This window comes from Callospermophilus lateralis, chromosome 6, assembly GCF_048772815.1.
Source record: "Callospermophilus lateralis isolate mCalLat2 chromosome 6, mCalLat2.hap1, whole genome shotgun sequence".
Lineage (NCBI taxonomy): Eukaryota > Metazoa > Chordata > Mammalia > Rodentia > Sciuridae > Callospermophilus > Callospermophilus lateralis.
The window spans coordinates 148,182,470-148,195,834 of NC_135310.1; the positions used below are offsets into that span (position 1 = coordinate 148,182,470).

General features: G+C 44.5%; 1 protein-coding gene across 1 annotated transcript in view; it reads right to left on the minus strand.

Moving 5' to 3' along the window:
• Nedd9 (neural precursor cell expressed, developmentally down-regulated 9) overlaps positions 1-13,365 on the minus strand; it is a 173,089-nt gene that overhangs the window by 110,850 nt on the left and 48,874 nt on the right. The gene's annotated exons all lie outside the window — the stretch shown is intronic.

The window sequence follows — 13,365 nt, forward strand, 5'->3', positions numbered from 1 at the left end:
TCACCTTGACTCTCTATAATCCCCTCGGTGCCATAGAGAGAAGTAAACTCTCTGAAATATGAACTTGATCATCCGAGTTCCCTACTTAAAGATTTATAATCAACAGACAGAATATTGTTAAGAAATTATTGCAAAATGCATTTGATGTGGTCATGGCATTATGGATATTTGTGTGTGTGATATGTATGTGTATCCGTGTACATACATGAGGACTTTTTGAACATACATACTAAACATTTGCAAGGGAATAATCCAGTGGGCCAGAGAGAGTGAAACAAAGCTTTCCATGTGCTGAAAATTGTTGAAGTTGGTCGATTGATGCTATCCTCTCTACTTTTGATAATAAGATGTTTTTTTTTTTAAAAAGTGAATCTCCAAATTCAAGCCAAAGAGAAAGAACAACAAAACAAAACAATACAAAAATACTGCAATATGAAAAAATAAGAAAGCTACTCTTGTTAAGATGGTCTTCAGAATTCTTAAAATGATCATAAGACCCTTCATGATCTGGCCTTTGTCGACCTTTCTTCTAAGTACAAGGTGCTCCTAAGCTCAGCTCTTCATGATGGGTGGATGGATGTTTGAATAGATGGATGGATGGATGGAGGGATGGATGGATGGATAGAAGGATGAGAATAGGAAGAGCCTCAGAAAGCCTATATTCCTACCTTCACTCTGTAAGTAAGTTTGCCTGAAACCCATGACCTTTAACTTCCTCTTTTGGGTCTCAGTTTCCTCATCTTCAACATGGAGCATAGACATGTCATTATTTGGGGGACAGTAGTTCCAAGTTCTGGGAGGAGCTGAGGCAGAAGGATGGGGGTAGAGTGAGAGGAGGTTGCTCCCAACTTTCCACCTCTCCTCTCCCCAAAGCAGCTTCACAGATTTAACTGTTTTATATTTTGGAACCCTTAGTCATATTTGTTTTAAAAATGTTTCATTGTTTAAAAAAATAAAAGAAAAAATTCAAATCTGGGTTAGGTGATAGATCAGATCCTTTCCAACTGCAATAGACTATACTTATAAGGAGGTTTTACAAGATAAAACATATGGGTTTGTTGAAAATGTAGCACATGCTTCCCTCCAAAAAGCCTGATTTAATAAAATTTATTTCTTTCCAGTAAAGGAAATTTGTCATAGGTCTTACTAATGCAATTTAATTTGTGAGCCTTTAAAGACTTATATGTAGAATATTCACAAATTAGAAAAGCAGTCTTCTGTTGGACCACATGTTGAGATTTGGGGTTTTGAAGTATGCTCACTGTCTACATGGGGCTGTGAGACCATGGGGCTAATAGCTGTGGCTTCCACCTCTTTATTTTCCCCAGGAATAGCTCAGCACCTGGGATGTAGTAGGTGCTCAGTAAGTGTTTACTGAAAGAACACCTAAGGTGAAGCAGATTCTCACTGGGGCTGTGGCAGAATACTTGGTGACCCGAAAAAAAATTCCTTTTAAAGAAAGGGTAAGTAGAGAAGAATCCAGAAATACAGATTAAGAGCTGAGAGTACTTTTGGCTTGGGGGTGGGTAAAAATGTCAGGGCTTGTTTGTAGGATGGTTCTCTGTGGGTTGGAATGAGCAGGATTGTGGAAGGCACTTTTTATGGCCTTCCTGGGACAGCCTGTCTAGATTCTAGGCCACTTGGCCAGCCACTTCATTCCCCTCACTGAAGCAGGTGGACCATCAAGTCGACTTTTTCTCCATCTGTCCTTGGAGGCTTCCCTAGTCTGGTTTCTGATCCTTATATTTAAGGTCTTTGATGGGAAGGAACATAGGTAGCCACTGAGGTGAGCCACGTTCTCCAGCCTCCTAGAATTCCCTTCTAGACACGTGCAACTGGTAACTGTGAGGACATTCACAGCAGGAGTGACTTGACAGTCAGGAGACCCACGCCCCAGGCCCAGGGTGTGACCTTGGGTGACTCTGCCATTTCTGGGCCTCAGTTTCCTCACATGTTAAAAGAAGGAATCAGAAAAAAAATACATCCTCAACTCTGTTTCTTATTTAGGTTATTCCGTTGAAGTAGAATTGGTGAAAGCAGCTGGGGACCTGGCCCAGGAAGCAGAGAGAGCTCTCCTCACCTGACAAAATATACGCCCCAAAGGCACACCCTCAATGGGCCACCTCCTGCAGCCACACCCTACCTGCCTACAGTTACCACTCAGTTAATTCCTATCAGGGGATTCATCCACCAATTGGGTTAAGGCTCTCATAACCCTAATCAATTCACCTCTAAACCCTGCATTGCCTCACACCACCTCGTATCTAAACCATAACAAATGTCACCAATATAGTGCAGCTCTCTGGCTAGACTGTCATCCTAAGGAAATGGAGTATGACCCGTGTGTCAGATTTACGGAGAAAGGTGTCAGAAAGACCCCGATGGGTGCTGATGATGCTCCCTTTGGACAGAAGAAGCAGAACACAGGGCTGAAACTAACTTGGTCCCACTTATGGTTCTGAGGGCAGTTCTGGGCCTAGGAACAGAGCTGAACCCACTTCTCGAGTCACCTGCATGCCTGAAGTAGATGTCTCTTGAGCTACAGAGTTGTTACCTTTTCTTCCTTAGCAATTTCAGTTCCCCAGCAGCAGAACCCAACTAAGGACGTGCTTGCCCATTGACGATGGAGTCCTTCTACTGTGTTGGGATTTGCATAGTTTATTTTGGTGGGTGACTAAGACAGAAAGCAGTGATTAAAGCCTTCATAAAACAGTCCATCAGCCACCTGCATGCAGAGCAGAGTCGGAGTTTGGCTGCTCTTTGGCAAGAAAGATGGAGTTCTTCAGCTCTCCCTTGGGTCCCATGCAGGTTTCCAGCCAAATTACCTGTGAAAACTTCTTGGTGGTAGTATAATTTTTTCCATTTGTATAAAAACAATAACTAAGTACGAGTGGTCTTGTCAGGCCTCGCCAAAGAAGAATTTGTTGAGGATTTAAGAGCCTGCTTGCATCGGACACACGTGAATTTGGCTGAACAGTCAAATTGGATGATTTGGCTCAATTTAACCAGTTAAAATGTGGTATAAAGCTCTTATAGAATGATTCTTGGAGAGGACTCGCCTTTCTAAGTGGACTGGAAATCCTCAGGTGTGGTTTTAAAGATCTACAAAATAAGGCTTTCCTTTGTTTTAAATGGGTAAGACTCAAGGAGAGAGATGAAAAGAGCTATTAGTTCATCTATTTGGGCATTGAACGTGTGCCCTGGAGGCATAGCAACAAAATAACTCATGTTTTAATGTTTTCTACAAACAGCAAAATACTCCAAACGAGGCCCCATAATCTGACCCAGGAAAAAGCACCTGATCATGAAAACAGTGAAAGTCACAATGTGATGTCCTCCAAGCCGGTCTGCACTTAGGTTCCGGGGTGGGTGCATGGCTCTGACTCTTCCGCTGGCTTTCCAGGAATCTTCCTGGCAGAAGAGAGGGATCGCTCATGGCACCTTCCACTCCCGAGGAGTTCTTGGATGGTGACTTGCGACTGCCTCCTTCACCCATCTGGTTCTCGTTTTTATTCCTGCTTTACGAGGTCTCTGACTCATCTCTGCCCAGGCCTTTGGGTTTCCTGAAGGCCTTGCCTCTCCAGACTTGTGCCCCACCCAGGTATCTCAACTTGCTGTTGTCCCCGGCCAGGAAGGGCAGAGAGAATAGGACCACGATTCACACGACCATCCCAGCCATTCACAGGACCATTCCCCTTTGACTCTGACTCCATATCTATCAGTCCTGAGGTTTTGCCCTTTCAAGCGCCCCCCCCCCTCCCACCAGGGGCCTTCCTTCCTCCTCCACCTCTCCCTCACTGTTACCACTGTCTGAGCTCATTCTCTCTCCCGGACTATTGCAACCAGCTTCCCACTGTCTCCTGAAGGCAATAGGGGAAGATTTGGAAGAATTTTCACTGGAAAGGGACTCAATTGTATTCTCCAGAAAAATAACACTCAACACAGCAGAGGAGTCCAAAGATGGCGGGTGGGGTGGTGGAGAGAAGCCCATTACTAAGCTGTCTTAGCACAGTGGTTCTCCCTTATCTGTGGCTTTAGGTAAAATGCAAAGTGGAAAAATCCAGAGATAAACAGTTCATAAATTTTAAATAACTTTATAACAGTATAATTTTATTATTAGTTATCATCAAATTTGCTACATCGATTTTATAAACTGAACTTTATCGTAGGCATGTATGTGTTTAGGAAAAGCACAGTGTGTATAGGATTTAGTGCTATCCATGGTTTCAGGAGTCCACTGGGGGTCTTGGAATATATCCCCCATGGATAAGAGGGGGACTGCTGTAATCCAGATGAGAAACAAGAAGGGTTTGGATTAAGCTGCTGACAGAGACAATGAAAGGAAGAGGAGATGGGTATTTAGCCAGTTAGATAGAAGAAGTGTAGTCACTGATGAGAACTGGAGGGTGAGGGAGAGGGAACCATTCGTAATAAATGTCTTCCAGCTAGAATCTCAGGAGGCTGGGTGGGAGGCTAGTACCATTCAGAGAAAGAGAAAATTAAGAAATAAATCAGGGGGAATGATGGCTTGAATGGGACATATTAAGGTCTAGGTTCATGTGGGGAATGCCACATGGTAAGAGATTCACAGATAGCTCCTTAGTAACCAGCAAACAAGCCAAGCTAGGGCAGCCCACTTCTATAGGACGGCAAGTCTGAAGGCTAATTCTAAGTACAGGTGAGCATTGTGGATACCGATTGTGAAATCACGAGGTTAGAGATCCTGAATGCCGAAGCAAGAGTGCTTTTGATGTCAGCTGAACAGAGCTCATAAAATAAGAAAGGGAGATGGCAGGACTTGGGGACAATCACACCTCGGAGGTTACCCGAGGAGAAAGGGCCAGAGGAGTAGGAGGAAACTCAGGATGGTGTGGTGTTACAGAAAGCAAGAGAGGAGAGAACTCACAATTAGATTATGGATGTTCCTAAGGAGATCAGTTTCAATGGAATGGTGGGGCCAGATGCCAGAGGCCATTTGGTTGGATAGCGAATGAGAGAGAAGAAATTGTAGGCTCCTCTGACTAGCCCAGCATGGGAAAGAAAAGAAGAAGAAAAAAATAAAAGCAAAGGAGGAAGGAAGAGTGAAAGGAGGGTGTGGGAGAGGTGACCTGAAGCCCATGTGCTTTGACAACACAAGAGCAGGCGGGTCGCTGCTGTAATCTCTGACGACAGCGATGATTCACACGGGTTATGTAATTAGAATTAGCCTACAGACTTTGCTGGCCCGTAGAAGTGGGGTTTCCTAGCTGGGCTGGTTTGCTGGTAACTCGGGAGCTGTTGCTACATAAGGTCATACTTATAAAGCCGAACCCTCGATAAGATCACTCAGAGATTGGGCTGCTTCCTCCCCCTGGCTGTTTTGTCTTTAAGTTGAAAAAAGAAACAGCTCACTCTTCTAAAAATGGCATCACACATCACTTTGAAATATGTCCTGGAGGTCAGCCCTGAAATCTACAGTCTTTCTGGATGCTCATGAAAGAAAAGCTTTTGTATTTAAAAAAAAAAATCAAAAAGAAAATGATGGATTTCCCCTCAAAAGCTTCTCTGATAACCCAGTTTTTAGAAAAGTACCTGCTGAAAGGAAACAACTGCAGGGGTGAGAATTCGTCCAGTTCACACCTGATTTATCTCTGCTGCGGTAAAATGACAACTTCAAGAATCACCAGGGTTATTTAAAGGAGAGATTTATTGGGCACTGAGACTTCGTTTTAGCTTCTGTTTTTATAATCCTTTTTGTTATCATATTAAAATGACAAAGATCAACCCTCTTATTTGTGGCTGTGCAGGCACCATGTGGAATATCTACTCAGCTCAAAGACATTCCCGTGTGCTCTCCTCACTAAGAGCAGCAGAGCCCGAGTTTCAGGTTGCACAAACTCTATTGTTCAAGGCTTCCTGGACCAGGAGTGGATGCCTGACCCCAAATTCAGGGCTAGAGGTTTTCTCCAGGAATGGAAAATGAAGGCAGAAAGGTGTGGAGTGTCTCTTCAGTCCCTCTCCAAGAGTGAGCTTGGTGTAGTAAGCGGATGTCTCTTACTAGTGTGAAGGTGGAGCAGAAGAGAGACAGAAAGACCTTCGGAAAGGAAGCCATGGTGGGTGACAGGGAAGAGCCTTCCATGGCTTGCTGGGGACTTTCTGGCTGGGCTCCATGATGCTGTCCCTTCTAGAAGCAAGGTCACACGCCTGCCCTGGCACCCTGGGATGTGTTCTTGTACAAGCACCGCCTTTGAAAGGATGGACCAACTCCAGGTAGCACCACACTGGGAACCAAGTCAAGATTTACATGGGCATTTGGGAGACACTAGTGATCCAAACTACAGCAACCTCTTCAGAGGTTTAAAGAAATGTCAGAGTATACATTGGAGAGAGAGAGAGAGAGAGAGAGAGAGAGAGAGAGAGAGAGAGAGAGATAAGAAGAAGGAGGAGGAGGAGGAGGAGGAGGAAGGAGGAGAAGAAGAAGAGGAGGGGGGAGAAGGAGGAGAAGAAGAAGAGGAGGAGGAGGAGGAAGAAGAAGAGGAAGGAGGAGGAGGAGAAGAAAGAATGGAGGCAGCTGGGAAGGGAGCGAATCTTTCCTCTTTCACCAAAGATGAAACCTATGGTGTACCAGAATCTTAGTTGGTTATTAGTAAAGAAACTACTTGAAACTGCTTTCTCTGCAGCCATTGGTGGGTCAGGAAACACGGGCAAGCAGGCATAGCTGTGGCCATGGCATGTGGCCCACTACTCCTTCCCCCTCTCCCCATGAGAGCAGCAATCAGGCAGAGCTAGGGGCTCGGCTACCTCCAGCTGCATTCCCCTTGCCCAGAAGTAACCTCCCCCTTGAGGGAGGAGGGGAACCCGAGCCTCCAGGGAGCGTTACAGACTGGAGACTGGACATTCCTGCCCCGGGGATAAGGCCTATTATTCCTCATATTCTGCAAAAGAGAACAATACCACCCTGTCTAACAGAGAAAACAGGGCCTTGAAACTCACACTAAGGTATAAAAACTTCGATTGCTATTTTCCTTGGAATAGACTTTCACAGGAAATTGATTCCTCCCTCTCATCACCAAAGATGAAGCCTGAAGAGGACAATTTACAAGTTACTTGCCCCAGGTAGTGTTGACAGATCAAACACAGAGCACCCAGTCAAATTTGAATTTCAGATAAGCAACAAGTAATCTGTATATTAACATATATGTTAAATTGTTAAAATGCCCATACTACCAAAAGTAATATACAGTCGCAGTGCTATCCCTACCAAAATACCAATGACATTCTTCATAGAACTAATTAAAAAAAAAATAGTCCTTGTTATGGTTTGGATGTGAGGTATCCCCCAAAAGCTCATGTGTGAGACAATGCAAGAAAGGATTAGTTCACCCAATCAGTGAACTAGTCCCCTGATAGGATTAGCTGAGTGGTAGCTGGAGATGGGCAAGGTATGGCTGGAGAAGGTGGGCATTGAGGGTGAGCCTTTGGGGGCATATATTTGGTATTTGGTGAGTGGAATCTCTCTCTGCTTCTTTTTTTGTGGGGGGGGGGGGTATTGAGGATTTTGCTCAGGGCACTCAACCACTGAACCCCATCCCCAGTCCTATTTTGTATTTTATTTAGACACAGAGTTTCACTGAGTTGCTTAGCTTCTCGCTTTTGCTGAGACTGGCTTTGAACTCACGATCCTATTGTCTCAGCCTCCCAAGCTGCTGGGATTAAAGGTGTGTACCACTGTACCGGGCCTCTCCCTGCTTCTTGATCATCACGTGAGCCACTTCTCTCCACCACAATCTTCTATCATGATGTTCTTTCTCACCCCACGGAATGAAACCTGCTGTCTAATGAACTGAAACTCTGAAACTGTGAGCACCGAAATAAACTTTTCCTCCTTTACAATTGTCCTGGTTGGGTCTTTTAGTCACAGCAGTGAAAAAGCTGACTAAAACAGTCCTAAAATTCATCTGGAAGAATATAAGACCTAGAATAGCCATAGCAATATTAAGTCAAAACCAAACCAAACCAAAACAAAACAAAACAAAAAGCAATACTGGCGGCATCACAATACCTGACTTCCAATTATACTACAGAGCTAGCATGATAAAAACGGCATGGTACTGCATAAAAACAGACACACAGACCAATGGAACAGAAGACAGAGACAAACCCACACAGATACAGTCATCTGATCCTTGACAAAGATGCCAAAAACACACATTGGAGAAAAGACAGCCTTTTTAACAAATGGTGCTGGGAAAACTGGGTATCCATATGCATAAGAATGAAACTAGACCCTTATCTCAGACCCTGCACAAAAGTCAACTCAAAATGGATCAAAAATCTAGAAATTAGATCAGAAACTATGCAACTCCTAGAAGAAAATGTTGGGTCAACACTGGCCCAAGACTTCCCCTTCCAGATGCAGAAAACAGAAGACAAGGCATGGAACCACCATGCGACCCAGCTATACTACTCTTCAGTATTTATTCTGAAGAATTAAAAAGTCACATACTCTAGAGATACATGGATACTCATGTTTATTACAGCACAATTCACAACAGCCAAGCTATGGAACCAGACTCGGTGTCTGTCAGTGGATGAACGGTTAAAGAACATGTGTTATATATTCACAGTGGAGTTTTATTCAGCCATAAGGAAAAAATGAAATGTCGTTTGTAGGAAAATGGTTGGAGCTAGGGACCATTATGTTAAGTGAAATAAGTCAAACTCAAGGTCAACAGTTGTATATTTTCTCTTGTACAGAGAGAAGCTAGAGAGGAAAAAGGAAAAGAAGGGGAAGCAGAGATCTCATGAAAATCAAAGGGAGTTCATAGAGGAAGGGGAGGGCCAAGTGCTAGGGAGGGATACTAGCCATATTATAATGTCATACTGTGTGCACGCGTGGATGCGTAATAACAGATCCCATCATTAGGTACTGCTATAACACACTAATAAAAATGAGAAAAAATATATATTATATATGTGTGTATTTATATATATTATATATTCTTTCTTTCTCTCTCTCTCTCTCTCTCTCTCTCTCTCTCCATATATATATATATATATATATATATATATATATATATATACATATATATATATATATATATCAACTCTGGCCCCAGGGGCTGACCTGCCAGACTGGGAGGTCTGGCTCCAAGGTTTATGTCACAGTGTAAAGACCCATTTGTTTCCTTCATTCCAACGAAATCACCACTAACAAGCACACTGTCCTCCAAAGCCAGTCCAATACCCTTGATGCCAGGTTCCAAGCACAATGATCAATGGCAACTTATCTAGTGAATCTGGTCCTAACAAATGGACACCACCCAGTCCTCGGCTGCTGCTCAGATCCCAGAGGGAAACCATGAGTGTCCCCTTCTCTATGAGTAGGTCATTTGTTTCTGACACAGAATATGGATTTGTGCCGCTCTACCATATTTCCTCGCCCAGTCTTCCCATTCTCCGGACTTAAAAAATACAGAATGATGGTGTGTCGAGTCAAGAACTCTCCTTCTGCTAACCAGAATGTGGCCCAAGACTTCCCCTTCCAGGTGTCAAGATATGTGACAGGCCATGAGGGTGGAGCTGGGACAATGGAGACTGTACCATTGTGACAGCGTCTTCAGTGGGAGAGGGGATCTGATGGAACATCCCCTCTACCATAGACACCATTCTTCTGGTTTTAAAGTGGCCTGTACAGGTGATGGCCATGACCTTGGTCAGAGAAAGAGAGTGATCCTGACTCCAGAGATAAGTCAGCCCTACATCTGCCCTACATCAATCTAAGACCCAAACCATCTGCATTGATATTGCTCAGGATTCCCCATTTTTTGAATGGTGCCCTCGGGTTACATGGAGTCTACAGTGTGCCGCTGACTCTGGGATAACCACACTCCCAACAACCAGTGGCATAATGACAGAGAACATGGTTGCCAGCACCCCACCTCCTAGGGACAGAGAAGATGGTGGCACCGTCCTCTCTGAACATCCTCCCAGTTTCCAGCTCTGAGTGAGGCAACAGCCTCCCTTTCATCTGAATGGTCAGGCTGGAGACCCGGGCATGGAAGGGATCCGACTTTCTGGAAGAGATGATATCATGGAAGAACAATTAAGGACAACAGCTGTGCTAGCTGGGCTAGAATCTGGGCCACAGGAGTTGGCTCTTTCCTGAAGCTGCAGCTCCCTAAATAAAAGACAGAGCCATGAGCAGCAATGGTTTGAGCAGAGGCGAGAGATGAAATCATGAGTCAGAGGCCCTGAATTCCCTGTAGACGGTGCTGGTGAAAACCTGGGTGTGTTACATTACAGAAACCTGGTCACAAGTGCCAGGGCCAGCGAGGTTTGTAGGGCAGACCCACAATGCTTGCTAACAGGTAGCAGACACAAGGGGCAGTACTTTGGGTTTCTCTGCATCTTTTCTTTTACATCTCTCCAGGGAGCTGGGAGAAACTCCAGTCTGAAACTCAAACTTGGCTCAGCCATTCTCTTCCCTTCAACTAGATCCGACCCTTGGGAGGGTCTCTGGATTGTTGGCTGAATTCTAGTGGGAACTGAGTCCTCCAAACATCAGCATCACACCCTGCGAATATTTTTCAGTGGAAAGCACATCTAAACAGGGCATCTTATACCCCTTGATTTGTCATTCCATTTTAAAGCTAAGGTGACCAGGTATTCAATTTCAACATTTTTAAAAACTTAACCAGAGGAGACAAGATTCCAGAAAAAATTCTCTAGGGAAGGCCAAGGATTTTTGAAAGTATCTGTGGACAGACAAATGCGCTGTCCCAAGGCTACTTGCCGTAACTGAGCTAAGCTGATAAAGTGCTTAGTGAGTATTCTCAGGCAGTCTGGGTGGTGACCTGGTTCTTGGCACCTGAGACCTGAGCTGGGGGAATCTGCCAACTGTCCAAATTCTCCTGCTTCTGTTCAGTCAAGGTCAAGGTGCATCTCACTAGGAGTGGGGTTTTGGACACCATATTGTCACTGTCAGACACATAGCTGATGCTGCTGGGACTAGGGAGGAAGGAGGGCATCAATTTCTCTTAATTCCATATCCAGAGTGCCTTCCACCTCTCAACCCTCCTCCCCTCAACTCTTTTCTTTTTGCAATAGCTCATCAGGGACCACAGCATAATACAGCAGGTGGGAGCCCAGGGTGTTCCCAGTGACAACCATAGGCCACCAGAATCAGAATCACTGAATGTGCTTATTTAAACCCCTTTTGCTTGGGGCCTGCTTGCCTCACTTCTAGACTGCAGCCTGGGAACCTGCATTATGCACAAACACTCCAGGTCCGTTCCTACACACACTCATTTCAAGTTGAAGTGAAGGGGCCTTAGATTAGCAGCCAAAAAACCGTTTCCACCTGGGTGGTCTTGGGCAAGGTCCTTATTAATGTTCAGTCTCATTTTCCCATCTGTAAAAATGGCTAGCTATTTTATAGGGAGTTATTTTTTTTTCTTTTTGAGGATTTAATCAGACAAGACAGACATACAACACAGTGGCAAACACTGAACTCTTACTAAATATCCGTACACGGTACCCTAGGGAGTTAGAAAGAGGTGGTATACTTACAAAAATATTTGTAGGCCTCAAAATGCATATATTTTGAAGTAATTACAAAGGTTGACATAATTCTCTTTGGGTGGACAGACAGCACAGAGAATTACCACCAAGTGACTCTACTGTCCACCAAGGACTTACTAACATGTGTAGGAACTGGGGGTGCAGGACTCTGAGGAAGACCAGGCCCTAAAGAGGCATTTTTTCAGGAAAGCAGACACTGGCTAATATAAAATGTAAATAATAAATCAATCTAAGATCACAATGCAAAAGTGGGATCCCAGACATATTCCTTAGTGGGGACACATGCTCCTGTCATTAGTTCTCACCGAGGGTGACTATGTCCCCTGGGGAACATTAAGCAATGTCTGGAGACACTGGATGGCCACACAGTGGGCTGAAGGGGTTGCTTCTGGCCTTTAGTGGGAAGGGGCCAGAGATGCTACAGGACATCCTACAGGACCTAGGACAGCCTCTTACAACAGAGAATTATCTGGCCCCAAATGTCGACAGTGCCCCAGAGGAGATAACTTGCTCTAAGCTGACATGAAATGCTTAGTTGGAGGTGATAGAAGGAAGCTTCTAGGGGGCAAAGCACCTGTCTAGGGAAAGCGCCTGCTGCTACATTGCAAAGCAACACATAAACCATGGCCCTGGGTCTAGCAAGCTGATGGAGCTCCATGTACCACTTCCAGGCCTGCATTCAACGGGGCCAGTTTCCTGCCACTTTGCACAATGAAAAAATCAGAGAGAGAGAGAGAGAGAGAAACTTACTTAGAGCACTGGGAAAGGAGAAGGTGCAGTTCTCCATGTAGGGGAGAGTCCTAGAAATTGCCTTGCTTTTTGCCAAGAGGGTAGAGCAACGAGAGGAGAGAGGGAGGCTGAGCTGCCCAATGGGGCTGACACTCTCAGGAGCCCCGTAAGTTCACAAGAATGTATCTCGTAGCTTAGAGGGATGCTGCAGGGCAAGCGTTCCGTGTTGGTACCAAATGCAAATGGCTCTTAGTTGTTGATAACTATTTACTAGTGTGAGCTGGGAATCCCTATTTAAAAAACCCAAAATCCAAAATCCGAAATCTTTTCAGTGCCAACTTGATGCCACAAATGGAAAATTCCACACCCTGAATCTCTGCTTCATGCACAAAATTACTAAAAGCTTAAAAATTAAAAATTACTTTCAGGCTATGGGTCTAGGAAATAAATGAAACATAAATGAGTTTCCTGTTTACACTTGGGTTTCACCCCAAGTTATCATTTAAATGCAAATATTCCAAAATTTGAAAATTAAAAATCTGAAACACTTGGTTCTGAGCATTTTGCATAAGGCACACTCAACCTGTATCCCTTCCTGTGATCCTTGTCTTCATTTTGTGGATTCCTCCTGATACTTCCAGTTTAATGCCTTGGTTAACCAGTTGCCCGGTTCTTCTTCTTTCGGTTTTACTCTCCCTGTTTCTCTACTGATCACCTCTTTCTCAGTTGGGTTAGTGCTTTGGGGCTGCACTTCTGCTAATAAACTCACCGGTTGCCCTGCACTTTAGCTCTCTACACGCTTCTGTGTGAATGTCTGCCACCTTCCATATGCCCCAGGATTTTCATATCTGCTGCCATCCTGTGTGCAAGGCCAGCTTCTTGGCATGTCTCCTATATAGTCACGTAGGATCCCATCCTCAGGAGGGCCCTGGGATGGGGTCAATGCTCTGCTGCCACCAGGTTAAAATTCGTATAAGTTTTCTGTTTGAACTTGAATTTGGTAAGTGAATTCTGATGAACCATCAGCACGTGTGCAAGAACAGAGCACACATGTTCCATTTCAGTGTCTATCCA